At 54.4% G+C, this 26,742-nt stretch overlaps 1 protein-coding gene across 12 annotated transcripts in view; it reads right to left on the reverse strand.

Moving 5' to 3' along the window:
* RUSC2 (RUN and SH3 domain containing 2) overlaps positions 1 to 26,742 on the reverse strand; it is a 68,442-nt gene that overhangs the window by 28,337 nt on the left and 13,363 nt on the right. For 4 of the 12 annotated variants that reach the window (XM_042846640.2, XM_065598607.1, XM_065598606.1 and 1 more), the window contains one exon: positions 25,151 to 25,389. The exons of 3 other annotated variants lie outside the window; for them this stretch is intronic. The gene's annotated coding sequence lies outside the window, so the exon portion shown is untranslated. Of the gene's footprint in view, positions 1 to 15,569; positions 17,006 to 25,150; positions 25,977 to 26,742 lie in introns of those variants that run through there. 5 more of the 12 variants (XM_065598609.1, XM_008174896.4, XM_024111411.3 and 2 more) reach the window with 3 other exon arrangements.

A 26,742-nucleotide genomic window follows, 5' to 3' on the forward strand; every position in this document is an offset into this window, starting at 1 on the left:
GGCCTGACACAGTTCTTCTGCTGAAGCCCTTTTGCTCTCGGTCCCGGAGCTGGCCGTGGCCTGTGATGGCTGCTGGGGGAGACGGGGTTTTGTTCCCCTGGCTGTGATGAGGCCTGGACACTTCTTTTCAGGCCACTGGTACGCAGTCTGGATGGAGGGTTCGCTGTCCTCTGAGCACATGGCGGGGGGCCAGGCCCGCTGCTGGCCACACGCACGAGATGGCAAGGGCTGGACTGGGCGATTTCTGGACTGATGTAACAGGAAGCTCCGCCGTGGGAAGGAAGTCCAGGACTGGGCTGAGAACGGCTTTAGCCTGGCGGTTCCTTTCAGGAGATGGCCGCTGTCTCTAAGCCGTCCCCGGGCAAAGCCATTTTACAAGAGAGGAAATCTAGGGCGATGGTTGCCATTGGCTCGGAAGCGGGGCAAGGAGCAGGAAGGAACAAAGACGCTAACATATTTAGCCTCAATGGAGCGACCACAGGGCAAAACTTTGGTTTCAGGTGCAGGACCTGACAGACTGGATCAGAGCCATGGTCCAGCTAGTCCCCTGATCTGTACCCAGCATGGCCAGTGCCACGTGCTGTGCGGAAGGTTCAAGACTGCTCCCAATAGGCAGATGAGGGATAATCTGACCCGCACTGGAGCCTCCTTTTAGCCCCAGGCGATAGAAATTGCCTTACGCTTTGAAGCAGATGGTTCAGATCTCTTCTAAAATTTGTTCGCATGAACTATTATAACTGGCTAGTGTTGTCCAATGTGACGAAGTGGGGGATTTTCTTGTGTTTCCTTATTTTTCCAATGGTTTGCAGGCAGTGGGGTGGAACTCAGTTTCCCTGGGCGTTACTGGTTTAACGAGGTGAGGGGAGAGGGAGTTGTTGCAGAGGACCGGAGGGGGAACTTGGGACCCCAGCCGATGGCCTGGAGGACGGATACCTCAGTGATTGGTGACCTGATGACCCGGAGGCCCAGCTCAGGAGTCGCATGCACAAGATGGCAAGGGCTAGACTGGGCGGTGGGCGGACAATGGGCTGCAGAGTGAGGACCCAGTGACCTAACCAGCCGGTTCCAGCCAGAGGACAGAAGCGAGGAGAGGAGGCCCCGGTTTACGACCCTGTTTCCCTGGAGAGAAGACAATGGACAGAGGTGGGGCCTGGGGCCGGGGAGCTCAGATGCCCAGCTGGGAAGCAGGGGGACTCTGGGCTGGAGAGGGGGAGCAGGCAGAGCCCACCTGGATGCAGAGAGACTGGGATGTGCTGGGCTGAGGGAGGCCAGGCCTGAGGCCCTGAGAGTTTCCTGTGCCGTGTTCAACTCTCAATAAACCCTCCTGTTTTATGCTGGCTGAGAGTCGCTCCGGTCTCGAGAACAAAGGGGTTGCCTTTGAGGGTGGAGGCCCCGGGGGTCCAGAGCGAGGGGATTCCCTGAGGGGACCCATGGCAGAGACAGACGTGCTAAGGCTCAGAGAGGTGCGGCTCCAGGAGGTGGTGGGGCCTGACCCCGAGAGAGAGTGGACCCCTGAGAAGGGCTGTCTCACTGAAAGGGGTACCCCCCCCCGGACCGCACGGGGTCAAGAGTGGGCACGATCTGTGAGTCCGTGACATCCATATACATGCCCAATCCCTTGTTGAACCTTGCCAGGTTTTGGGCCTCAACATCATCTTGTGGCAGTGAGTTCCACTGGCTAATCACACATTGTGTGAAAATATTTCCTTTTATGAGTTTTGAATGTGTCACTTCTTAATGTCATTGATTGTCCCTTTGTTCTGGCGTTACGGGACAGGGAGGACATCACCTTGACGCTCGTTCCTCTCCTCCAATCTCGTCAATCTCTCCTCTTAACCGAGTTCTTCCAGGCCCCTGATGGCTCCCGCTGCCAGTCTCTGATCCCCCTTGAATGCTGCTCTCCCCTTTCGGGGGAGGGGGAGGCGGGGATGTGACCCGAACTGCAGGCTGCATCCAGGTGAGGCCACAGCAATGATATCCATAATGGCATTAGAATGCATCACAGCCCAAATAAAAGGCCACCTAGAGCCTTCAGAAAATGCTTGCTACGGGGACGGGCCCCCGCTAACAAACCCACCTGCTCTCCCTCCGATTGCCCCGAGAGCAGCAATTCGTCACAAGACAGAGCTCACTGACAGGCCCAAATCACGCCCGTGTGAGGGAACTCTCCTACAGAAGGGCTCCGGCTGAGCTGTTTCTATCCGGACACATCCCAGAAGATGGCTCCTCACACCCTACTATGGCTCGGAATGACTGGACGTCTGCTGGCTAATGGGGTCTTGATTACTCAATCCGAGAACCCCACACCGACCAGGGGCTGCCGCTCAGGAAGGCTTTTCTGGTTGGGGAGGAAGGCGAGGCCCTGAGACCGAGCGGCGTGGGAATCAGAAGGATGATCTGAGTAGCAGGTTAGAGCACCGAGGCCCTGAGGTCACACTGAGCAGATGAGAATCACGCCAGCTCCAGTTTTAATCTTTCTACAGACACCTGGGAGGAAGCGTGGTCCATACACAGGCTCCCAGCCCAGCCTATGGAAAAGGCATCCGTGCTGTGAGCTCCTGGCTCCCTGAAGCTGCTGCATGGGAACGGTCAGGCGGGCACAGACCATCTAGACGTGTATCTGGTCTCCGACAGGGGCCAGCACCTGATGCTTCAGAGGAAGATGCAAGAACATAAGAACGGCCAGACTGGGTCAGACCAAAGGTCCATCTAGCCCAGTATCCTGTCTGCCAACAGTGGCCAATGCCAGGTGCCCCAGAGGGAATGAACAGAACAGGGAATCGTCAAGTGATCCATCCCCTGTCGCCCATTCCCAGCTTCTGGCAAACAGAGGCTAGGGACACCATTCCTTCCCGTCCTGGCTAATAGCCATTGATGGACCTGTCCTCCATGAAGACAGTGATGGGATAATGTGACCCCTGAGGGTGCCTCCGAACCCCTAGCAGGTGGAGCTTGGTGTAGGTTTTAGAATCCTTCTACAAGCACTAACAGCTCTTGTTAGCCACATAAATGTCAAATCCTCCTTTGACTCTTGCTACATTCTTGGCCTCTCTGACATCCTGTGGCAGTGAGTTCCACATGTTAAATACACAATGTGTGAAACAGTATTTCAGCACTTCTAAATTTGTCACCTTTAATTTAATGGACTGTCCCCTTGTTCTAATGCTATGAGATCTCCTTTCTCTAGCCTAGTCTGTATGTGGAACATTTGTCTCATGTCCTCTCGTCTCCACTCTAAAGTAAACAATCTTTTCATTCTTTCTTCCAATGAGAGTTTTCCCCAGGCCCCTGATCATTCTCATAGCCCGTGTTTGAGCTTCCTCTAATTCCGCAATTCCCTTCCTACGATGTGCACTGAGGGGTGACCCGTCCTGCACACACAGCCCAGGAGAGCGCTTTGATTACCATAATGGCACTGGAAGAGTTTCAATATCGTTCTCCATCCCTGGCCTGATGCCGCCTAACATCTGGTTTGCTTTTCTGACTGCAGCTGCGCCTTGAACCAGGTCTCCACTGCGCTGTCTGCGATGACGCCCGGGTCTCTTTCCTGAATCGATACGTGTAATTTAGAACCCTCCAATGTGCTGCTTTGAATGTCGTCTGCTGTCACACTGCCCACACTTAGCTTGGGTAGGTCCCTCCGACGTTCTCGCTGCCAAAATAACTGCAAATTCTGGCACCTCACTGCCCCCTCCCTTTTCCAGGTCATCGATAAATGTATTAAACAGCTCTGCTCCTCGCAGGGACCTGTGCAATGCTGCTGTTAGCTCTCTCAACCCAATCAGTGGCCAAGAGAACGAGTCCTGGGGATTTAAAACGTGTAACCCAGGAGGCAGTGAGCTCCCAGGTTGCTGCAGAGGGCCTGGGTCCGCAGAAGAGAAGCCTGAGAAATGGAGGAAGCACAGAGCCCTTTCAAAGCAATTCAGACTGGGGGTTTTAATAGATTCCAAGGCCAGAAGGGACCGTGGTGATCATCGGGTCTGAGCTCCCGCATAGCACAGGCCAGAGACCTTCCCAAAATAACTCCTGGAGCAGAGCTTTTAAAAAAACAACCCAGGCTTGATCTAAACATTGCCAGCAATGGAGAATCCACCACAAACCTGGGTAAATTGTTCCAGTGGTTAATGACCGTCACTGTTAACAATGTACACTTATCTCCAGTCTGAGTGTGTCTCGCTTCAACTTCCAGCCACTGGGATCGTGTTCAGCTTGTCTCTGCTAGATTAAAGAGCCCAGCATGAAATATTTGTTCCCCACGTAGGCTCTTATAGATTGTGATCAAGTCACCCCTTAACCTTCTCCTTGTTAAGATAAGGGACTCATGAAGCTCAATCTATCACTACAAGGCAGATTTCCAACTGTTTAATCATTCTCATGGCTCTTCTCTGAACCCTCTGCAATTGATCACCACCCTTCTGGAATTGGACACAGGATCCCAGCAGCAGTCTCACCAGTGCCACATAAAGAGGTGAAATCACCTCCCTGCTGCTACTCGAGATTCCCCCATCCCAGGATCACAGCGCGTCGCACCGGGAGTTCATGTTCCGCTGGTTATTCACCAAACCCCCACATCTTGTCCCTGCTCCCAGCATAGAGTCCCCCAGCCTATAAACATGTCCTACTTGCCTAGTTCCTGTATGTATACATTTACATTTAGCCATATTCAAATGCATATTGTTTGCTTGCACCCAGTTTACCAAATGATCCATCTTGCTCTGTCCTCTTCATTATTTCCCACTCCCCCAATTTCTGTGTCATCTGCAAACTTGATCCGTGACGATTTTATGTTTTCTTTCAGGACATTCATAAAAATGCTACTTTAGGGCCAAGAACTGATCCTTGCAGGACCCCCACTAGAAAAACAACCACTCCATGATGATTCCCCATTTACAGATACATTTTGAGACCTAACAGTTAGCCAGTTTTTCATCCAATTAATGTGTGCCACGTTAATTTTGTATTGTTCTAGGTTTTTAATCAAAATGTCCTGCAGTACCAAATCAAACACATTTACAGAAGTCATAAGAACATAAGAACGGCCAGACTGGGTCAGACCAAAGGTCCATCAAGCCCAGTATCCTGTCATCTGACAGTGGCCAATGCCAGGTGCCCCAGAGGGAATGAACAGAACAGGGAATCATCAAGTGATCCATCCCCTGTCGCCCATTCCCAGTTTCTGGCAAACAGAGGCTAGGGACACCATCCCTGTCCATCCTGGCTAAAGCCACTGATGGACCTATCCTCCATAGAATCACAGAATCATAGAATATCAGGGTTGGAAGGGACCTCAGGAGGTCATCTAGTCCAACCCCCTGCTCAAAGCAGGACCAATCCCCAACTAAATCATCCCAGCCAGGGCTTAGTCAAGCCTGACCTTAAAAACCTCTAAGGAAGGAGATTCCACCACCTCCCTAGGTAACCCATTCAAGTGCTTCACCACCCTCCTAGTGAAAAGGTTTTTCCTAATATCCAATCTAAACCTCCCCCACTGCAACTTGAGACCATTACACCTTGTTCTATCATCTGGTACCACTGAGAACAGTCTAGATCCATCCTCTTTCAGGTAGTTGAAAGCAGCTATCAAATCCCCCCTCATTCTTCTCTTCTGCAGACTAAACAATCCCAGTTCCCTCAGCCTCTCCTCATAAGTCATGTGCTCCAGACCCCTAATCATTTTTGTTGCCCTCCGCTGGACTCTTTCCAATTTTTCCACATCCTTCTTGTAGTGTGGGGCCCAGAACTGGACACAGTACTCCAGATGAGGCCTCACCAATGTTGAACCATGAATCTATCTAGCTCCCTTGTGAACCCTGTTATAGTATTGGCCTTCACAACACCCTCTGGCAAGGAGTTCCAGAGGTTGACAGTGCATTGCATGAAAAAATACTTCGTGTTTGTTTTAAACCTGTTCCCTGTTCATTTCATTTGGTGGCCCCTTGTCCTTGTGTTATGAGAAGGAGTAAATAACACTTCCTTATTTACTTTCTCTATACCACTCACGATTTTATAGACCTCTATCATATCCGCCCTTAGTCACCTCTTTTCCAAGCTGAAAAGTCCCAGTCTTATTAATCTCTCCTCATATGGAAGCCGTTCTATACCCCTAATCATTTTTGTTGCCCTGTTCTGAACCTTTTCCAGTTCCAATATATCTTTTTTGAGATGGGGCAACCACATCTGCACACAGTATTCAAGGTGTGGGTGTACCTGGATTTATATAGAGGCAATATCTATCCCTTTCTTGATGATTCCCAACATTCTGGTCGCTTTTTTGATTACCACTGTACATTGAGTGGATGTTTTCAGAGAACTATCCACAATGACTCCAAGATCTTTCTTGAGTGGTAACAGCTAATTTAATTTAGTAATGCATTACTTTGCATTTATCAACATTAAATTTCATCTGCCATTTTGTTGCCCAGTCACCCAGGTTTGTGAGATCCTTTTGTAGCTCTTCGCAGTCTGCTTTGGACTTAACTATCTTGAGTAGTTTTGTATCATCTGCAAATTTTGCCACCTCACTGTTTACCTCTAAGTCTAAGTATCGTACATCAATATTATCATCTTTATCAACTAAACTTGTAATCTCGTCAAAAAAAGATATCAAGTTTGTTTGACAGGATTTATGTTCTATAAACCCCTGTTGGTTGGCATTAATTATAGTTCCTTTAATTCTTTATTAATCAAGTCCCATATCAGCTACTCCCTTATCTTGTGAGGGATTAATGTGAGCCAAGCAGTCCTATAATTACCTAAATCATCCCATTTCCCCTTTTAAATCCTGGCACAACATTAGCTTTCTTCAAGTCTTCTGGATCTTCCCCAGTGTCCAAGACATAATGAAAATCAACATTAATGGTCCAGTGAATTCCTCGGCCAGCTCTTTTAAAACTCTTGGATGGAAGTTATTTGGGCCGGCTGATTTAACTTTAGTAGCTGCTGTTTAACATCTTCCAGAGATACCAATGGAATGGAAAGTGTCGTCATCATCCTATGACACAACATCATTTGACTGCATACAAATATTGAACAGACAGTAAGATCTTTCTGAGTTCACTTTAGGACCTTTATAAGGCAGGCAGACACCACCATTATGGGCATCGAACAGAAACCCACAGAGATCAATAATTACTACGTAAGCCAACCACCGAGCTGGCGCATGGCTACACTAAGTACTCACACAATCACAGCGCAGTGGCCTTTTTATCCCCCAACAAACGTATAATGACGCGTGACTGGTGGCTGCCGGACAGCTGGACTGGCAGGAAAAGCACAAGACCCTCGGGAGATGATTTGGGTCAGGGGGATAAGCAACAAGCTCCTTGTGGGTGCTGAAGAAATAAATTATAATTAGCACGTGTCTTATGAAAGGTAAATTGGGAAAACGGAAGGTGGTGAAACCAAGCAGACAGCTGGAAAGGGAAGAGGTCGATGTCACTGCAAATTCTCAAACAGCCGAAGATCTGGCACATGTGCCGTGTGTTCCAACCCTTCCCGCTCCGTGCCGGGCAGCAGACAAAGCCGTGATGGGCTGGCTAAGGGGGCACTGAACAGAGCGAGAGGAAACGTTTTGCTGAAGAGACAGAGAGCCACGTAAAGCTGGGGGTTGACATCTGTCTGCTGTTTTTCTGAAGGGCCTGACCGCCCACTTTACCCCTGCTGAGCAGCACTTATTGAGGCAAGTAACCCCACAGAGGGCAGTGGGACTGGTCCTAGGAGCACGTTCGTTTCCACACGCACAAGAATTGCAAGCTGGCGATGGCAGAGCAGAGGCCAACCAGGACGATACGGCCAAGGGAAGAGCTGGACGCTCCTGCATTGGGGTCATTAAAACAGACTAGTCCAAGCCTAGCGAACATCCTGCAGAGAAGAACGCTGCCCTGGCCCTGTGGGTGGAGGCCACAATTAACGACTAGAACAACGAGGAGTCCGGTGGCACCGTAAAGACTAACAGATTTATTGAGCATAAGCTTTCGTGGGTAAAAACCCACTTCTTCAGATGCATGGCGTGAAAGTTACACATACAGGCATAAATAGACTGGCACATGAAGAGAAGGGAGTTACCTTACGAGTGGAGAACTAGTGTAGTACAGGAGCATTCAGAGCCTGGGTCAGGATCGGTGGCGCCTGGGCACTGCACAGACACAAACACCACCCAGGGGCTTGCAGACTAAGATGAGTAATACACAGAGCTGTAAACTGTAAATGTCTCTCCCTATATATACATGGAGACAGAGAGATTTACAAAAAGAACAGGAGTCCTTGTGGCACCTTAGAGACTAACACATTTATTTGAGCAAAAGCTTTCGTGGGCCACAGCCCACTTCTTCGGATGCATATCATGGAACATATAGTAAGAAGATATATATACATACAGTACATGAAAAGATGGAAGTTGCCCAACCAACTCTAAGAGGCTAATTAATTAAGATGAGCAATTATCAGCAGGAGAAAAAAAAACTTTTGTAGTGATAATCAAGATGGCCCATTTCAGAAGTTGACACGAAGGTGTGAGGATACTTAACATGGGGAAATAGATTCAATTAGTCAAACCGAACAGCCTCTACACAAAAGAATAAATGGACACAAATCTGACATCTGGAATCGTAACATTCAAAACCAGTAGGAGAACACTTCTACCTCTCTGGCCACTCAGTGACAGACTTAAAGGTGGCAATTTTGCAACATAAAAGCTTCAAAAACAGACTCCAATGAGAAACTGCTGAACTTGAATTAATATGCAAACTAGACACCATTAACTTGGTCTTGACTAGAGACTGGGAGTGGCTGGGTCATTACACTAATAGAATCTATTGCCCCATGTTAAGTATCCTCACACCTTCGTGTCAACTGTCTGAAATGGGCCATCTTGATTATCACTACAAAAGTTTTTTTTCTCCTGCTGATAATTGCTCATCTCAATTAATTAGCCTCTTAGAGTTGGTATGGCAACTCCCACCTTTTCATGTTCTGTATGTATATATATCTCCTACTATATGTTCCACTCCATGCATCCGATGAAGTGGGCTGTAGCCCACAAAAGCTTATGCTCAGATAAATGTGTTAGTCTCTCAGGTGCCACAAGTACTCCTGTTCTTTTTGCGGATACAGACTAACACGGCTGCGACTCAGAGAGAGATTTACAGTTTATTGTTACTTTATTTACACCACGTGCGGCCTGTCCCCACCTGCCAGCAGAAATTGGCCGCCTGCATCAGTTACTGTTCTATCCATTACGTAGCTCTGGCCACGCTCCATTCCCAGCTAGTCACTATCTGGCTGAACGCTACAATTTACTACAAGTGGTTAGCGCAGTCACTGTCCTCCCCGAGGTTCCACCCTGGCCCGGCATCTGCTCCCATTGCTCTGGCTCTAAGTGGAAGGTGAGTTCTTTGGGGCAGGGTCTCGGTCTCTGCTGTGCAAAGCGATCTGCACACTGATACTTAGTGTACGTTAACACACCCACACTCCAGAGGAAGGCTGTCCCTGCGGGGAAGGCACAGCTCTGGGATGCTGGAGTGGCTGGCCGTGTGGCAAAGGCCCAGCTCTGGGACGCCGGAGAGCGGCTTGTTGCCAGTTCTCACAAATTTGGGTGTTTTTCTTAAATCTCCAGCTCCTGGAGTCATGTGAGTATGTAGGAATCTTGGCTTCCAATAACAAAAGTTTCTACCCTCCTTTCTGTGGAAAAAAAGCTTGAAACCATGAGCCGAATGTCCCTTAAAGACACAGAATCCACGAGGCAAAGGAAAAAGGCCCAATCCTTATCTTGTAAATTCTCATGGTTTTGGGGGGCCTCAGTCATGATGTTTTGAATGCCTGGGGCTGGCCATACTGGGTTAATGCTGGGGGGTGGGGTAGAGCGAAGACTGCATTAGCACCATCCAAAGCCATACGAGCCGGGGGGATTAGCTGGGAGAACCGGCGGGGACAAAGCCACCACCCCAGCCTTGTGACAGCTGCCGTTCCAGAGAGAGGAGCCAGACACCCCCTTGCTGCACAGATATGCCCTGGAGTATGTTTGGCAAGCACAGCTACCCTCACTCTCCCGCTCATTTTTGGCCTCTTAGCTGCCCAGAATTTGCCTTTTGTGGGAACTGATTACACCCGTTTTTGCATCGCAAAGGGTTTATTTTAGTTGAAATGCAGACCCCAGCATCCCTCGCAAAGCGACCCTCTGCCCAGCACGCCCTGCAGCAGGCCAGCCAGGCTGACGGCCACCCCGGAGCTGGGAGAGTCACAGCCTGGCCCTTCCCCAGCATCCTTTGGCCATGCGGGGTCGATCCTCACAGGCTGCCAGAGCCAACTGCCAGCCCCCTGCACTGACCGTTCCCAGCCTTTAACGCCGGGGGAGGGGTCCAAGCACAGAATGTTTGTGAACAAAGGGTAAAGTTGGGGGGCTGGCGTCTGGCCTTTCCTGAAACCCAGCTTCCAGCTGAACGGCTCGGAGCGGTTCGGTGTGTTTGGGAACTCCCCGGAGCATGTTAATGAACTTCAGACGTTTCCGGCGGGTTCATGAGCGAAGCCTGCAGGAGGGGGGCTCAGCGCCTGGGAGGTGCCTGATGCAGACTTGGGCTTGTCATGGCAGGTGGGCGTGCTGGGGGCGGGGTTACACCACGTGGGCGTGCTGGGGGCGGGGTTACACCACGTGGGCAGGGCGGCAGGGTTACATCAGGTGGGCATGCTGAGGGTGGGGTTACACCAGGTGAGCATGCTGGGGGCGGGGTTACACCAGGTGGGCAGGGCGGCAGGGTTACACCAGGTGAGCATGCTGAGGTTGGGGTTACACCAGGTGGGCGTGCTGGGGGCGGGGTTACACCAGGTGGGCAGGGCGGCAGGGTTACACCAGGTGGGCATGCTGGGGGCGGGGTTACACCAGGTGGGCGTGCTGGGGGCAGGGTTACACCAGGTGGCGTAACATTTGCTCTCTAGAAAGCCGAGTGCATGCGAAGTGGGGGCTGGGGAGTAGAGCCCCCCCATGCCCCTCCCCTCGGCACGACAATCTGAACACTTCCTGTCTGACTTTTCCCAACGCTCCAACCTGGGCTAAGGGGCAGCAGGGGAAGAGTTGGGGCGGCCGGACTCTCTTGAGAGAAGCTGGGATGAGGATTAAAGAGAAACCCCAGAATAAGATTCTGGCTTCACCCCTAACCCGGCAGCCAGCGCTGCCCCATTCCAAGCTGAGCATCTACGTGGCAGAAAAGCTGAATTCTCCCAAGGAGCAATATCCCTCTCCCCTTGGTTACTGTTGGCTTTCTACCCCCCACTTTCTCAGTGCTTCACGAACAGTGCAGCCCAAGCACTACATACAAAAAAGGCCCAGCCAGCCTGCGTGTCAGGGTGCAGCCTCTCTCCAGGGCTGTGAAGGCTGCAGGTATCTGCCTCCATCTCCTCAGCATCTTCATGCAGAGGCAAGCAGAGAATCGCACACGTCTGCTGCAAACTGTCCCCAGCTTCCGGAGACGTGTCCATGCTCTGAAGTAGGTTTGCCATCTCCTCAAGGCCGACACAGATGCTGTGTCTCCTCCTGCACGTTTTCTCCTCTGGCACCTTGATGCAGACCCCGGCAGATGCATGTGCCCTCCTGCCGGTTCTCTCTAGCTCCCTCCTGCAGGTGATATCCCGCAGCATGGCCCCTCCCCATTGTGAAAGAGGATGGGACACACACAGAGTTTTGAGTTCCCTGGGATGGGGTTGAGGTTTTCCAAGGAGGATGTTCGCAGTCCAGGAGGTTAAATGCTCTGATGCCATTTTAATTTATGGGTCTAACGCTTTGGGGAGAACGAATTCTCTCCCATGTACCTTTGCATGAATCCCTGTTCCTCCCCTCTGCTGTCCTGAACAGATGCTCTGACTTTGTCTTGCTCCCCAGGTTGAAAAGACAGGACCACATGGGACGAGACAGAGACTGACCAAGGACTTGCAGAAATAAAATGGTCCTTCCAGAAAACCGCGGCACAAAACGTTGTGCCGAGGACAATTCCAGCCTCAACCAAACCGTGTTCATGCTAGAGAGAGTCCTGACACGCTTCATGAACATAGTGAGCCAAGCTGGAGGGAGTCACACTAGGGATTTAATATTTAAATGCCCCTCCTCTTCCAGCCCTGAATTCCCTTCCCCCACCTCTGCCACTGCTCTTCCAGCCCCCTCCTCTTCCAGCCCTGAATCCCCCCCCCCCCCGCCACTGCTCCTCCAGCCCCCAGTCCGGCGCAGCAGCCCCCTCCTCTTCCAGTCCTGAATCCCCCCCCCCCGCCACTGCTCCTCCAGCCCCCAGTCCGGCGCAGCAGCCCCCTCCTCTTCCAGCCCTGAATCCCCCCCCCGCCACTGCTCCTCCAGCCCCCAGTCCGGCGCAGCAGCCCCCTCCTCTTCCAGTCCTGAATCCCCCCCCCCCCGCCACTGCTCCTCCAGCCCCCAGTCCGGCGCAGCAGCCCCCTGCACTTCCAGCCCTGAATCCCCCCCCCCCCCGCCACTGCTCCTCCAGCCCCCAGTCCGGCGCAGCAGCCCCCTGCACTTCCAGTCCTGAATCCCCCCCCCCCGCCACTGCTCCTCCAGCCCCCAGTCCGGCGCAGCAGCCCCCTGCACTTCCAGTCCTGAATCCCCCCCCCCCGCCACTGCTCCTCCAGCCCCCAGTCCGGCGCAGCAGCCCCCTCCTCTTCCAGCCCCGAGCCCCACGTGCACTGTTTAGGCCCCTCATTCCTGACCTGCAGCCCTTTCTGCTGCTCTCACGCTCAGTTCCTCCACAGCTCTGCCAAAGCTCGGAGCTCAGCCTGCCCCGTCCCTGCCCTGCCAAGCTGGGATCCCCTGCAGGTCTGAGGGTGTTTTATCTAAACCGCCCTTTGGCGATCCCTGAAATGAGCTGCCCTGGAGCTCTGCCCAGCTCGCTAACTGGGGAGTGGGTTTGTGAGTGTGGTGCGGCTGCACAACTCATTTCACCTGTACTGTGGCACATCCGACACCCGGTGTCTAGGGGCATAAAGCTACTGACTTCCACATCCCCTACAACCTCATGCCACTGGACCCCCTATAGACACATTCACTAGAGCCCCTGCCACTGGACCCCCTATAGACACAACATTCCACTGGAGCCCCTGCCACTGCACCCCCTATAGACACATTCACTAGAGCCCCTGCCACTGGACCCCCTATAGACACAACATTCCACTGGAGCCCCTGCCACTGCACCCCCTATAGACACATTCACTAGAGCCCCTGCCACTGCACCCCCTATAGACACAACATTCCACTGGAGCCCCTGTCATTGCATCCCCTATAGACACAACATTCCACTGGAACCCCTGCCACTGCAACCCCTATAGACACATTCACTAGAGCCCCTGCCACTGGACCCCCTATAGACACAACATTCCACTGGAGCCCCTGTCATTGCATCCCCTATAGACACATTCACTAGAGCCCCTGCCACTGGACCCCCTATAGACACAACATTCCACTGGAGCCCCTGCCATTGCATCCCCTATAGACACATTCACTAGAGCCCCTGCCACTGGACCCCCTATAGACACAACATTCCACTGGAGCCCCTGTCATTGCATCCCCTATAGACACATTCACTAGAGCCCCTGCCACTGGACCCCCTATAGACACAACATTCCACTGGAGCCCCTGCCATTGCACCCCCTATAGATACATTCACTAGAGCCCCTGCCACTGGACCCCCTATAGACACACCACTCCACTGGAGCCCCTGCCACTGCACCCCCTATAGACACATTCCACTGGAACCCCTGCCACTGCACCCCCTATAGACACAACATTCCACTGGAGCCCCTGCCACCGCACCCCCTATAGACACACCACTCCACTGGAGCCCCTGCCACTGCACCCCCTATAGACACATTCACTAAAGCCCCTGTCACTGGACCCCCTATAGACACAACATTCCACTGGAGCCCCTGCCATTGCAACCCCTATAGACACATTCACTAAAGCCCCTGCCACTGGACCCCCTATAGACACAACATTCCACCGGAGCCCCTGCCATTGCACCCCCTATAGACACATTCACTAAAGCCCCTGCCACTGGACCCCCTATAGACACAACATTCCACTGGAGCCCCTGCCATTGCACCCCCTATAGATACATTCACTAGAGCCCCTGCCACTGGACCCCCTATAGACACAACATTCCACTGGAGCCCCTGCCACCGCTCCCCCTATAGACACAACATTCCACTGGAGCCCCTGCCACCGCTCCCCCTATAGACACAACATTCCACTGGAACCCCTGCCACCGCTCCCCCTATAGACACAACATTCCACTGGAACCCCTGCCACCGCACCCCCTATAGACACAACATTCCACTGGAGCCCCTGCCACCGCACCCCCTATAGACAACATTCCACTGGAGCCCCTGCCACCGCACCCCCTATAGACACAACATTCCACTGGAGCCCCTGCCACCGCACCCCCTATAGACAACATTCCACTGGAGCCCCTGCCACCGCACCCCCTATAGACACAACATTCCACTGGAACCCCGCCACTGCACCCCCTATAGACACACCACTCCACTGGAGCCCCTGCCACTGCACCCCCTATAGACACACCACTCCACTAGAGCCCATGTCACTGCACCCCCTATAGGTCCATCCTCCTCCCTTTCATACCCTACAGCACTACCTCATCCCCTGCTCTTCTGGCTGACCTCAGATCTCAGCATCCCTCCACCCGTTCCATCCCCTTTTACCGCATACATATTAGGGGAGCCGCCTTCTTGTCTAGAGCACTCGTCCCCCGGCAGTGGCTGGGGGGCACCTGGCTCGGTGATGGGGTGTGGGGAGAGAAGCACTGGGCGCGACACCTGCTCATAGTTAAGCTCCAGTAAATGGTCCCGGCCCCGCACGGCCCATCTCGAGAATTCAAAGGATGGACTGATTGCCCCTTTTCCCAGCCGAGAAGAGAGAGCAGCTACCGCCGGGCACCAACGGGCCACCCAGGCGTCAGGCACTCTCCGGCCAGCACAAAGGAGCCCAGCCCGCAGAGCTGGGTGTATTCCTCCTGCAAGGAACAGGGCTCCAACCAAAGGGCTTGTGTGCCATCCATTTACCACCCCGCAAACCGAGCCCAGGCCAACCAGACAGCAGCCGCCCTCCCTCCCTCCCCAGCCTGTGTCCTTTGTCTCCGGGCTTCTCGTGAAAGGGCTGCCTGTCAGAGCGGATTTCACGCTGCACAGGGACGCACAGACAGCGTGGCAGTGCTCACACCAAAACAAGCTCCCTGGGCTGGGCTGTCATGGCAGACAATGGGGAGCCGTGTTACTGCACCAGGGAGAGGGCGATGCCAGGGCAAACCAGCGCTCGCCTCTGCAGGACCGACCCGCCGGGGAGTCCTGGACATGACAACCTGCTGTGTCACGGCTCCATGGACACACACATTGCACGGCGATCGCACCAGCCTCCCACCCAGCGCAGCAGCAAAGGGACAAAGCAAACCTGACGCCTCTGAGCTCCAGCAGGGAGCTGGCAAAATCCACCGCTTGGCAGGAAAATGTCTGACCTAAAAACCATCTGCAAGCAAGACAAGCGCCCCCCAAGCATCTCCCCAGCTCACCTTCCCAAGGCGCCGTCTCATCCCTCTGCCCCCAAGAGCAGCCGGCAGCGCCGAGGGTCCAGACTCCAGCCGGCTCCGGGCTCGCCTCTCTCCCAGGGACTGGGGGATACACACTCAATTCCTATTTTCTTTCCAGCTGCATCCCTGGCAATGCAGAGGGTCTGCGCAATCACATCTCCACTCTGCCTGCTGCTGCTGTGACGTTGCGCTGTGTGAAGGACCAGGCATGCCCACTGCTCAGACACAGTCCCTGCGGGACTTCAGCCGAGGCAGGACTGGGAGGAGGCAGCCGAGGGGGAGGGGTGTGCAGAGAACAGGCCCAGCTGGAAGATGGAGGACTGGTTCTGATCAGCGCTGGGAAATCAGGGAGGAGCAGCTCGGGGTCACCTGCAGCCTCCCACATCCAGCTGAAGCCTCCGCAGTGAAATCTGCTGCGGCTCCTGCTTCTGGGTCTCACACCTCCTGCTCTCTTCTCTTGGCAGCACACAGAGGGGGAGCGGGAATTGCTGTGTGCATGCAGAACAAGTCCTTGGGCAGCACAGCCCGTGGAGAGAAGGCGCTGGCTGGCCCACCGTGTGGAGCAGAGGAAGTGACCAGGGCCGCGGAGGAGCTGACAGATTTGTGGTTCTCCCTGGTGCCTCTGATCCCAAAGGCCTCCACAAGCAACATCCAAACAGCCCCCTTGAAATGCAGCCACCTCAGGGGTGGAGAGCAGCAGCCAGGCACTCAGCCAGTGCAGGTATCACGCGGCCAAGGGTTCGAGCTCAGATACGCTGCGAATCTTAAACCACGACTGAATCGGCAGCTGTCTGAAGCAGGGGGTTCCCGTGCTGCCTATCGGCCCAGCCAAACCCTCTCAGTTCTGCGATGCAGCCCAGGGCCACCCCATCTCTAACACAAACGCGTGGCCCACGGAGCCCCCTCTCCATCCATGCGCTGGGCCAGGTCACCTCCCTGTCAGCGTGGGGGGGCTGCACCTGCGTGGCCTGCGGGCTCTTGGCAAGCTGCTGAGGGGGGGCCTGCGCTCTGCGGGGCGAGCGGCTCTCCTGAAGGATTTCTAGTGCCCATCGCTGTATTATCGGAGTTCTCCCCCACCCGCCAGTGGGACTCCTCTCCTGGGGAGACGCCCAGAGCAGCTGGACCCCACGGGAAGGCCCAAAGCGTAGCCTCAGGCTGCTCGGGGCAGTTTCGGTGGGAACCTGGAGGTGGTGGGCCGGTTTCAGAACAAGCTCCGTGCTGGCAAGGCCGAGGAGGCTGGTCCCCAGCCCAGCAGCACTTCACAGGCAGTGACGAGACCTCCCGGAGCCACCTAAGCGCTGGCATTTAAACTCTTCCCAGCTGGGACGCGCCGCACAGGCAGGGCCTGGGCATAGAGTGACCAGACAGCGAATGTGAAAAATCAGGCCGGGGGTGGGGGGTAATAGGAGCCTATATAAGAAAAAGACCCAAAAATCGGGACTGTCCCTATAAAATCGGGACATCTGGGCACTGCTCCCAGGGTCGACGGACCAGTGCAGCTAGAATCACTGGGCACATGAGGCCCCCCCGCTGCTTTCTGAGCAGGGCAGGGTCACGGAAATGACTTCCAAGGCCCGGGGCTGGGGGGGGACTTCGCGCTGCTCTCCTGTCTGAGGTGCATGGCCTGTGCTCGCACTGCATCTCCCCTCCACAACAACAGGAGACGGCCACTCAGTGCCCATCCCGGGAGCAGGGCCCAGCCTTCTCCTGCACTGTCGCAGGTCTCTCCAGAGGCCTCCGTGGGGTCGGAGCTCTCCCGGCTCGTGCCCAGGCAGGCTCCAGGCCCCGTAGCGTGTGTCCCTGCTAGCGAGCGGTGACAGGGCCGCTCCGTGTCTGGCAATTGAGGGGAGCAGAGAGCGAGCCCTGGAGGGCTTTCTGTTCCCCTTAGACCACCACCCGGCCCGCCCCGTTGTGCTGTCAGCAGTGATGAAGGCAGACGAGCTGAGGACTGTTCAGCCGGGACAGCAGGATCTCCTCTGTAGCAAAGCAAGGCGTTACCCCGGAGACTCATTCCCGCAGCGAGGAGCAGAATGGAAAATATTCTGCTGCCCTCCCTGCTCTCCTGGGAGCCCTGCCAACCCTGACGCTACGAGGTACCAATGCCAACAGGCCAAGCAGCTGTCCCTGCCCACAGACACCAACATTAACCAGCTCCCTGTCAGGAACTGCGGCCTCACGTGGGGGATGCCACACCAAGCCAAGCCGATAAACTAACCTCACCCGGCCAGGCCCCCCAGGGGCTGTAACTGACAGCTACACTATTCACCGGGGGGACACCGCGCCGACCTGATGAACTAGCCTAACCCGGCCAGAATCCCACCCAGCCCGGCCTGGCCTGGCCTGGCTCGGCCCTGCAATTGACAGGTACAGCTCTGCCTGGAGCACCACTCCCTTCTGATGGCAACCAGGCCTTGCTACCACGGCAGTGAAGATCCTGCTCACCCCCCTGCCCCATCTGAGCAAGCAGCAGCGGCTAGTGGAAGACCACGGGGAGCAGGGACTGACTGCTATGGCCTGTCAGGCTTTCCGTAGAGTTTAGCCTCTTGGGCAGGAGAAGCCCAGGCCACGGCCCTCTGGCACCCAGGGCAGCTGCTGTAAAGCTGCCTGGGCGACCTGTAGAATGGAAATGTCTCACCCTGAAATCCCAGGTGGTTCTCCAAGCTGCAGTCTGCCCTCGCTCACCCAGGTACACCGAGCACCATGAACCATTCGCAAGAGGAGAGTGGGACAGGTCACACCCTACACACGACCGCAATAATCTTTGTACCAAGTATGCCTTGTGAGGGATCATTTGAAAACTCATACTTTGCTGAGCAGTATCGTCCTGATAAAATGTGTGTGGCTACATTGTATGTGAAGTGTTATGTGTGGTGTTATGAGCACATGTTCCAAACTGAGGCTGGCACACAAGTCTGTCTCAAACAAAGGAATGTGTGCTCTGCTTCATTTCATAGAATCATAGACTATCAGGGTTGGAAGGGACCTCAGGAGGTCATTTAATCCAACCCCCTGCTCAAAGCAGGACCAATTCCCAGACAGATTTTTGCCCCAGATCCCTAAATGGCCCCCTCAAGGATTGAACTCATAACTCTGGGTTTAGCAGGCCAATGCTCAAACCACTGAGCTATCCCCTGCCCCCTTTGTATTTAAGTAGCAAACAGAGTCATCAAGCAGGAAGGGAAACAAAGGAAGCACCAACCAGTGAGAAAAAAGCAGCAGGGAACATCCTTCCCCATAGGGTTTTCATCTCCTGGAGCCCAGCTGAAATGTTTTTCCAAGAGGGGAACTGAAAGTATAAAAAGGAGGGACAACACCCCCACCACCCGTGGCCTCTCAGAACTCGGGGTCCCCCTGCTGCCCATGGCGGCCGGGAGCTGCGGGGTATCCCTGCCGCCCCTGGCAACTCGGCGCTCGGGCGGCGGGGGTGCCCTGCAGTACCCAGATGCCGCGGGCAGTGGGGGGAACCTGCAGCTCCCAGCAGCCATGGGCTGAAGTCACGGAGGTCTCTAGAAGGCCCGGATTCTGTGACTTCTGTGACCTCCACGACAAAATTGTAGCCTTAATCATGACTGATAAAGTTTGCAGATGACACAAAAATTGGGGGCGTAGGAAATAATGAAGAGAACAGGTCACCGATATAGAGCGATCTGGATCGCTGGGTAAACTGGGAGCAAGCAAACAGCATGTATTTTAATGTGGCTACATGTAAATGTATGTATCTAGGAATAAAGAGCACAGGCCATTCTTACAGGAAGGGGGGCTCTATCCTGGGCAGCAGGGGCGCTGAAAAAGAGTTGGGGGTCGTGGTGGAAAATCAGCTGAACATGAGCTCCCAGGGTGACGCTGTGGCCAAAAAGGCTGATGCGATCCTGGGATGCATAAACAGGGGGATTTTGAGAACGAGCAGGGAGGTGATTTTCCCTCTGTACCTGGCACTGGTGTGACTGCTGCTGGGATCCTGTGTCCAGGGCTGGGGCCCACAGTTCCAGGAGGCTGTTGATAAATTGGAGGGGGTCAGAGAAGAGCCATAAGCATGATTAAAAGATGGGAAAACCTGCCCCCCAGTGATGGCCGCAAAGAGCTCAATCTATTTACCTCACCAAAGAGAAGGTTACAGGGAGACTTGATCACAATCTGCAAGTACCTACATGGGAAACAAAATATTTAATAATGGGCTCTGCAATCTAGCAGCGAAAGGTCTAAACACGATCCAATGGCTGGACGTTGAACCTAGACAAATTCAGGCTGAAAATACGGCGTAAATTTTTAGCGGTGGGCATAATTAACCATTGGAACAGTTTACCAAGGGACGTGGTGGATTCTCCAGCTCTGACAACTTTGAAATCAGGCTTGGCTGTTTCTAACAGATCCACTCCAGGCATTATCTCAGGGCAGGTCTCTGGCCTGTGCTGTGCAGGAGTCAGACCAGATGATCTCAGTGGCCCCTTCTGACTCTGGAACCTGTGACTCTGTGCATCTATTCGAATACACAAATCCACCAGCTGGCTTTGGATGAATCAGCAGGGAGGCCACGAGACCAGAGGCCACTGGAGTTGAGTCACCACAACCCCCCTTCCCAGCACTGCCTCGGGGAAGGAGAGCTGAGGGACTGGCCCCGGACTATGGAAGGAGCGTTTGTACATGTATGTACAAGTCTGTATGCATCCGAAGAAGTGGGCTGTAGTCCACGAAAGCTTATGCTCTAATAAATCTGTTAGTCTCTAAGGTGCCACAAGTACTCCTGTTCTTTTTATGGATACAGACTAACACGGCTGCTACTCTGAAACCGTTTGTACATAGGCTCCAGAGCAGATCACTTCCTTCTCAGTCACCACCCAGCTGCCCATGGTGGAAACAGGAACCCCCCAGGCCTCGTCAGCGCCCCCAGGCCAGTCTGCCCGTCAGAGGTTGCCTGGGAGGTGCACTACAGCAAACGGCCCCATTTCTCAGCCGGTGGGACGTGACAGGCAATGGGCGGGTCGCAGGCAGTGAAAATTCTATTCCAGTCTAAAGCACAGAAAGTCTTGTTCCCGCCGCCCCGGGCCCTTCAGGTGTTCTCTGCTACCTCCCACCACGCGCACACAACTAACCAGCCAGGCGTGGCACTGCTAGGACTGGTCCCCTTTTACTCTGACTTTTATAAGGAGTTTGAGGGGGCGCAAAAATGTCTCTCTTCAGATAAGGAGTCGCCAACCTGCAAAACCCTGAGAAGCTCGGCGAGCGAACGAGCGACGCTGCTGGGATTTCCTGGGCCGTCCCCCGGCCAGACACTCGTCAGTCCCATCCCCGGGGCTAGGAGTGCTAACAAGGGCACAGCTGCAGAGGGGCCAGGCAAGGTGCAGGTCACGCACACACATGCAGTAACGTGACCCGCCCAGAGTTGACCAGGCTTCCCACGGGGACGCCTAGCTCCAGAAGGCCGTGCTTCCGCTACAGAGTGGTGTCAGCACAATCCCAGGCACTCAAAACCCAGGAGCCAGGGCCCCCAAAATATCATGAGATGGTCTTGAAAACCAAGGTGGTGAAGGCTAGAAGGGTGCTAGTCCAGCGGAAACTAGGCCAAATCACAAAGGATGAATATAAACAAATAAATAACACACATACGTAGGGACAAAATTACAGAGGCCACGGCACAAAACGAGATTAAACTAGCTAGAGACAAGAAAACATTCTACAAATACATTAGAAGAATGAGGAAGCCCAAGGACAGGGGGGAAACCATAACGGAAAATGTGGAAATGGCAGACGTGCTAAATGACTTTTTTGTTTCAGTTTTCACCAAAAAGGTTAGTAGCAGGTGGACGTCTAACAGTGAATGCCAGTGAAAATGAGGTAGCATCAGAGGCTAAAATAGGGAAAGAACAAGTTAAAAGTTACGTAGAAAACTTAGATGTCTTCAAGTCACCACAGCCTGATGAAATGCATCTTAGAATACTCAAGGAGTTGACTGAGGAGATATCTGAGCCACTAGCAATTAAAATCTTCGACAAGTCATGGAAGACGGGAGGGATTCCAGAGGACTGGAAAAGGGTAAATCTAGTGCCCATCTATAAAAGGGGAAAAAAGGACAGACCGAGGAATTACAGACCAGTCAGCTTAACTTCTATACCCAGAAAGATAATGGAGCAAATAATTAAGCAATCGATTTGCAAACACCTAGAAGATAACAAGGTGCTACGGCAGCATGGATTTGTCAAGAACAAATCGTGTCAAACCAGCCTGATAGCTTTCTGTGACAGGGTAACAAGCCTTGTGGATGGGGGGAAGTAGTAAACGTGGTATATCTTGACTTTAGTAAGGCTTTTGATACTGTCTCGCGTGACCGTCTCATAAACAAACTAGGGAAATGCAACCTAGATGGGGCTACTATAAGGTGGGCGCAGAACTGGTTGGAAAATCGTTCCCAGAGAGTAGTTATGAGTGGTTCACAGTCATGCTGGAAGGGCATAACGAGTGGGGTTCCGCAGGGATCAGTTCTGGGTCCAGTTCGGTTCAATATCTTCATCAATGATTTAGATCATGGCATAGAGAGTACACTTATAAAATTTGCGGACGATACCAAGCTGGGAGGGGTTGCAAGTGCTTTGAAGGACAGGATTAAAATTCAAAATGATCTAGACAAATTAGAGAAATGGTCTGAAGTAAACAGGAGCCTAATAGAGCTCCCTCTAGCTTTAACTACACCAAACCACCTCCCTTTCAGGGGACCTCCCACCAGAGAGATTCCCAGGGGCCACAGGCTCGTGTCTGCTAACAGCGACAGTGTTCCCAGCAGAGCGAGAACGTTGCCGTATGCGATGCCCAGTGGTGAGAATGGCAGAGAAAGGAGAGCCCTTCTGAGGGGCAGAGACACCCTGTGCTGGACGTCAACAGTGGCTAGGCCAGCAGATGCAGGGCTTAAAGGCTGGGACAGGTTATCCTGCCTCCCAGCCACACCCCAGAATCAGATGCAAAGATACTTTACATTTCCGTGACGGACTTTTGTCTCAGTTACTTTACAAACCTTAGCGAAGCTGCACAGCCGGTTGGGGAAGCAGGTGAGGGACATGTAAGGAACCGAACACCCAACCCCAACCTGAAATGCAGCCACCTTTAGGGTGGAGCACTGCAGATGTTTCACAACGCACAGCAACAGGGCCGCTCGGTTCAGGCCAGGAAGCGAATACTGTAGCCAGCTGAAACCGCAGAGGAAATTTATGTAATTGCCCATGTTGGAATATGTCCAGGCCATCGGGGTTCACACTCCAACTCGGGCAAAACCTGCCCTGGGATCTTTAATCCCAGTGCCAGGAAAGCAGAACGCCAACCAAATGCACAACAGGAGGACCAAGCAGGGTGACTAAGGAGGGGACGGGGAGCCAGACACATGGGTGGGTCTGTTGCTCTCTCTCAGAACAAGGCTGGGCAGAACTTTGCCAGGATAGTTCATTTGGCCCTGGCTGAGGGACGTTTAGAGTTATAAACACTGATGCATTTAGGACTGCAGCTCCCTAGGGCGTGCGTCAATCAGTGCCCCTGCAGCACACAGGGGGAAATGGCACCAGTGAGTCCAGAGGCTTTTAGAGCAATTTCTCGCCCTGTTAGTGTCATCCTTCCATTTCATAGAGACTACACCTCCCAGCATGCAGTGCTCCCCTTGGAGCCCAGTAGCCTCTGCACCACAGCATGGAAAAGTCAGCCAGAGTGTGGGACCCTGACCCCTGGCAGGGTTTCAGTGCTAACCCTTTGCTCTCTGGACCGTGTGTCTATGGCTAGCAAGACTATCCAGAGCTATAAAGCTAATGAAAAGAAAGAGTTGTGGTAGGGACATTAATCCTCTACTTCAGGGTCTAAACCTCTCTAACTATTTGGGGTTGGGGGAGACCTAACATGGGGGACAGATTCTCTCAAGTCCACTGCTGCAGGTTCTTGCACCTTCCTCGGCAGCATTGGGTGGAGCCCGGGTCTGATACCTATCTATCTATCTCCTAGAGCTGGAAGGGACCCTGAAAGGTCATCGAGTCCAGCCCCCTGCCTTCACTAGCAGGACCAAGTACTGATTTTGCCCCAGATCCCTAAGTGGCCCCCTCAAGGATTGAACTCACAACCCTGGGTTTAGCAGGCCAATGCTCAAACCACTGAGCTGGCCCTCCCCCTATGTCTCCCGTCAGAGCTCGGAAATAAAACCCAGCTTGTTCTGGGCGAGGTCCTTTGCTTTTTGGCAAATACTCCTAGTCCCACGGGCCAGTGGTGGGCCTGGCGCACGGCTGCCATCAATAGCCCCCGTAGGGAGACTGAGCAGTCAGAGCAGAAAAGCCCCTGAGGTCCCGCCTGGCCCCCCGTGCCCAGGGCCAGGTCTGCTGTGTAGGGAACAGTCGCCGGGTTTTGCCCAGCGTTCGGGCAGGGCTTGGAGCGTTATTTTTAACACTTGTTCACATAACTCTTGGGAGGCGTCCTGGGAAGGGCTAGACCCGAAATAGCATCCGGCGGGCACTATTTATACAGCCTCTGCCTGCAGAGAGGGGGGGGGACTGGGGGGCGAGAGACCCCGCTCCCAACGTCTGGGGGGCTGGGCTTGAGCAGCCCCTGCACAATGGTTTGGGGTTTGGAGCTGGCCCTCCGAACGAGTCCCACGCTGCAGCAGACGCAGTCTCCTTGACCTGCCATCTAGAGCGGGGAGCCCGGCAGAGGCGCCTGGCGGCTGGGGGCAGGATGGCCGTCAGCACAAGAGCCACCTGAGTGGGCGTGGTGGTGGCGGGAGGAAAGCAGGCAGGCAGGCAAGGAACCCCGTCCCAGGTGGGGCAGGGGAGCGTGCCACCTGCCCCTCACTTTACACCCCCCTGGGGGGCAGGGGGCAGGTTGCTAAATACGAATACTCGTGTGAACGCTGTTGTGTTTAAAACATGCCTCGAGCTGCAGGGGAAGATACCAGCCCACCAGCCCTAGAGCCTCTATGCAGGGCCAGCAGCCACCCAAGAACCTCCCTTATGGGGACGGCCTAGAGGAGCTAGGAAAATGGGAACCTTTCACACCCCCTACTACCCGGAGATCAGCCCCAGGCCCATTCGATAGGGTTTTGCGTCATTTCCCTAGGGTCAGTTTCGGTGATTACAGAACCCAGCCCTGTAACTTCTCCCTAAAACCACCCTCCCCCCACCTGAAACGGGCCATATCCCATTTTCGCCCACCCTGCTGAACCAGACAGTGAGCGCTGCGGCTGGGGGGGCTGTGAGGAGGACACCCCCCCACACCCATTAGGAAAGGGGCCAACATCAACCACTGGGGGCACTGAGCAATAATGGGAAATGAGACCGATTCTGGATCCCTGCAGACCTGAGCCGGGTTGGACCAGGGAACTCGAGAGGAAAGCTCTGTGCCCCATTGCAACGCAGACACGAAGAATCCTCCCATAGTGCACACGTTACAGCCCCCCCGTTCTAGCAGGGATACGTGCACACTGCTGTAGAGAACATGTTCACAAGCCACACGTGAAAAGACACCTGTCACTCCCTGGGTGGAGAGACGGGGTTACGCTGCCAGTACCGAGACCTCTAGCAGTGCAAACCGACGGTTTCAGCGCCTACCTGGCTGGGTGCAGTCCCTGTCCCGGCTCCCCAGGCCCTGGTCACGGGTCGCTGCAGCTGGGAGCCCAGTGCGTAAGCGATGAGATTCTCACAGTGCCTGGCGCATTAGAGCGGCTGGAGTAGACACGATGCTAGGCCAGTGATAATCCAAAGGAAAACCAGCTCGTCCCAGCATCGGCTCAGCGATCAGCTGGCTCTGAGCTGTAACCGGGTGTCAGGACGAGGCTCCGCGGCAGCTGCTGGAATGACAGGGCACTTCTCAGACAGGGATCTGGGCTTAGCTCCCCGCTCCCTGGGCACAGCAAAGCTAACGTGTTCTCACAGAGCCTGCGAGCAGGGGGAGGCGCGGGCTGCGGGCTGGCAAAGCCAGGCCCAGACTGCTAATGAAAAGCCCAGTGTACATCCAGAGGCCTCTCAAAGGGCATGGCAGAAATGCAGCTCGGGTTACCGAGAGCCATTTCAGGAGCACAGACTGCAAACACACGCGTCACTCCCAGCCATGGGGGGAGGAGACTCCATGGGGTACAGTGCCCGGACTCCCATTATCACCTCTCCCAGGTGCTTCTACGCCCCATCCTCAGCGACTGGTGAATATTAAACAACTCAGAGACTCTCAAAACTCTCCAGATGGGACCCACTGAAGATCAAGTTAGACACCCGCCCCCCAGCCTGCCTGGCCCGATCCACGTCATCCCCAGAGCGGAGCTGCACCGACAGTCCCATCTGAGAGACCAGACAAACAGCCCCCCACGTGAACGCAATGGGCGAGGCTGCTCAGCTCCCTTTCTGCCCGTTCCCTCTTCCTGAGCACAGAGCGTCAGTGTCACGGGCACCGAATCCCCCAGGCCGCCTGCAGCCCCCGCGGCTCCCATCCTTCCAGTTCACGCCACTCCGATCTCAGCACCCCCCACCCCGAACTTGCGACTGGCAAAGGAAGACATGAAGGTGCCGCCCTGGGGGCAGGGGTTTGGAGAGGTGGGGTTTTCAATTTCATTCTTAGCAGGTCAAAACGAAGTCCCCAGAACGCCCAGGAGACTCACTCCGGGCAACGGATCAGCAGGGCCCAGCCTCGCTCCCCAGATCTGGCTGCAGCCAGCTCCGGGGCCCGGGTGGCAGGACTCGCCCTGCAATAACCTTCGAACAAGAGAAAGGGGCCGCGCACCGCGCTGGTCTCGCGCTCTTCGGGGGTGCCCAGGAGCAGCCAGTTCCCAGGGGACCCCCTGTGGGGCCAGGGCAGGACTCCTGCCAATCAGACCATGCTGGGTGCTCTTATACTGAGGCACCCAGAGCTAGAGCCAGCGACCCTGCTGATTACAGGGACAGACCGCAGGGATGCCCAGGGAGACTACAGGACCCAGCATGCAACATTCCTTCTCAGCGAGAGCAGCCTGTCCGCACGGCATGCTGGGGCTTGTAGTCTTCGCAGGCTGGGTCTCCCATTAAACGCTCCCCGCTGGACCCCACAAACTGCCAACGTGGCCCTGGCCTAAGTCCCAAACTCCTGGGTTGGGCTGGTGGGAGGAACAACCGTCAGCTCCACCTGCTCGTTCTGTGGGGCGGGGGGCGGCTGAGGAAGGGCTTCTCCACGTTCC

The sequence above is a fragment of the Chrysemys picta genome, chromosome 6 (assembly GCF_011386835.1).
Source record: "Chrysemys picta bellii isolate R12L10 chromosome 6, ASM1138683v2, whole genome shotgun sequence".
In the NCBI taxonomy this organism is placed as follows: Eukaryota; Metazoa; Chordata; order Testudines; family Emydidae; genus Chrysemys; species Chrysemys picta.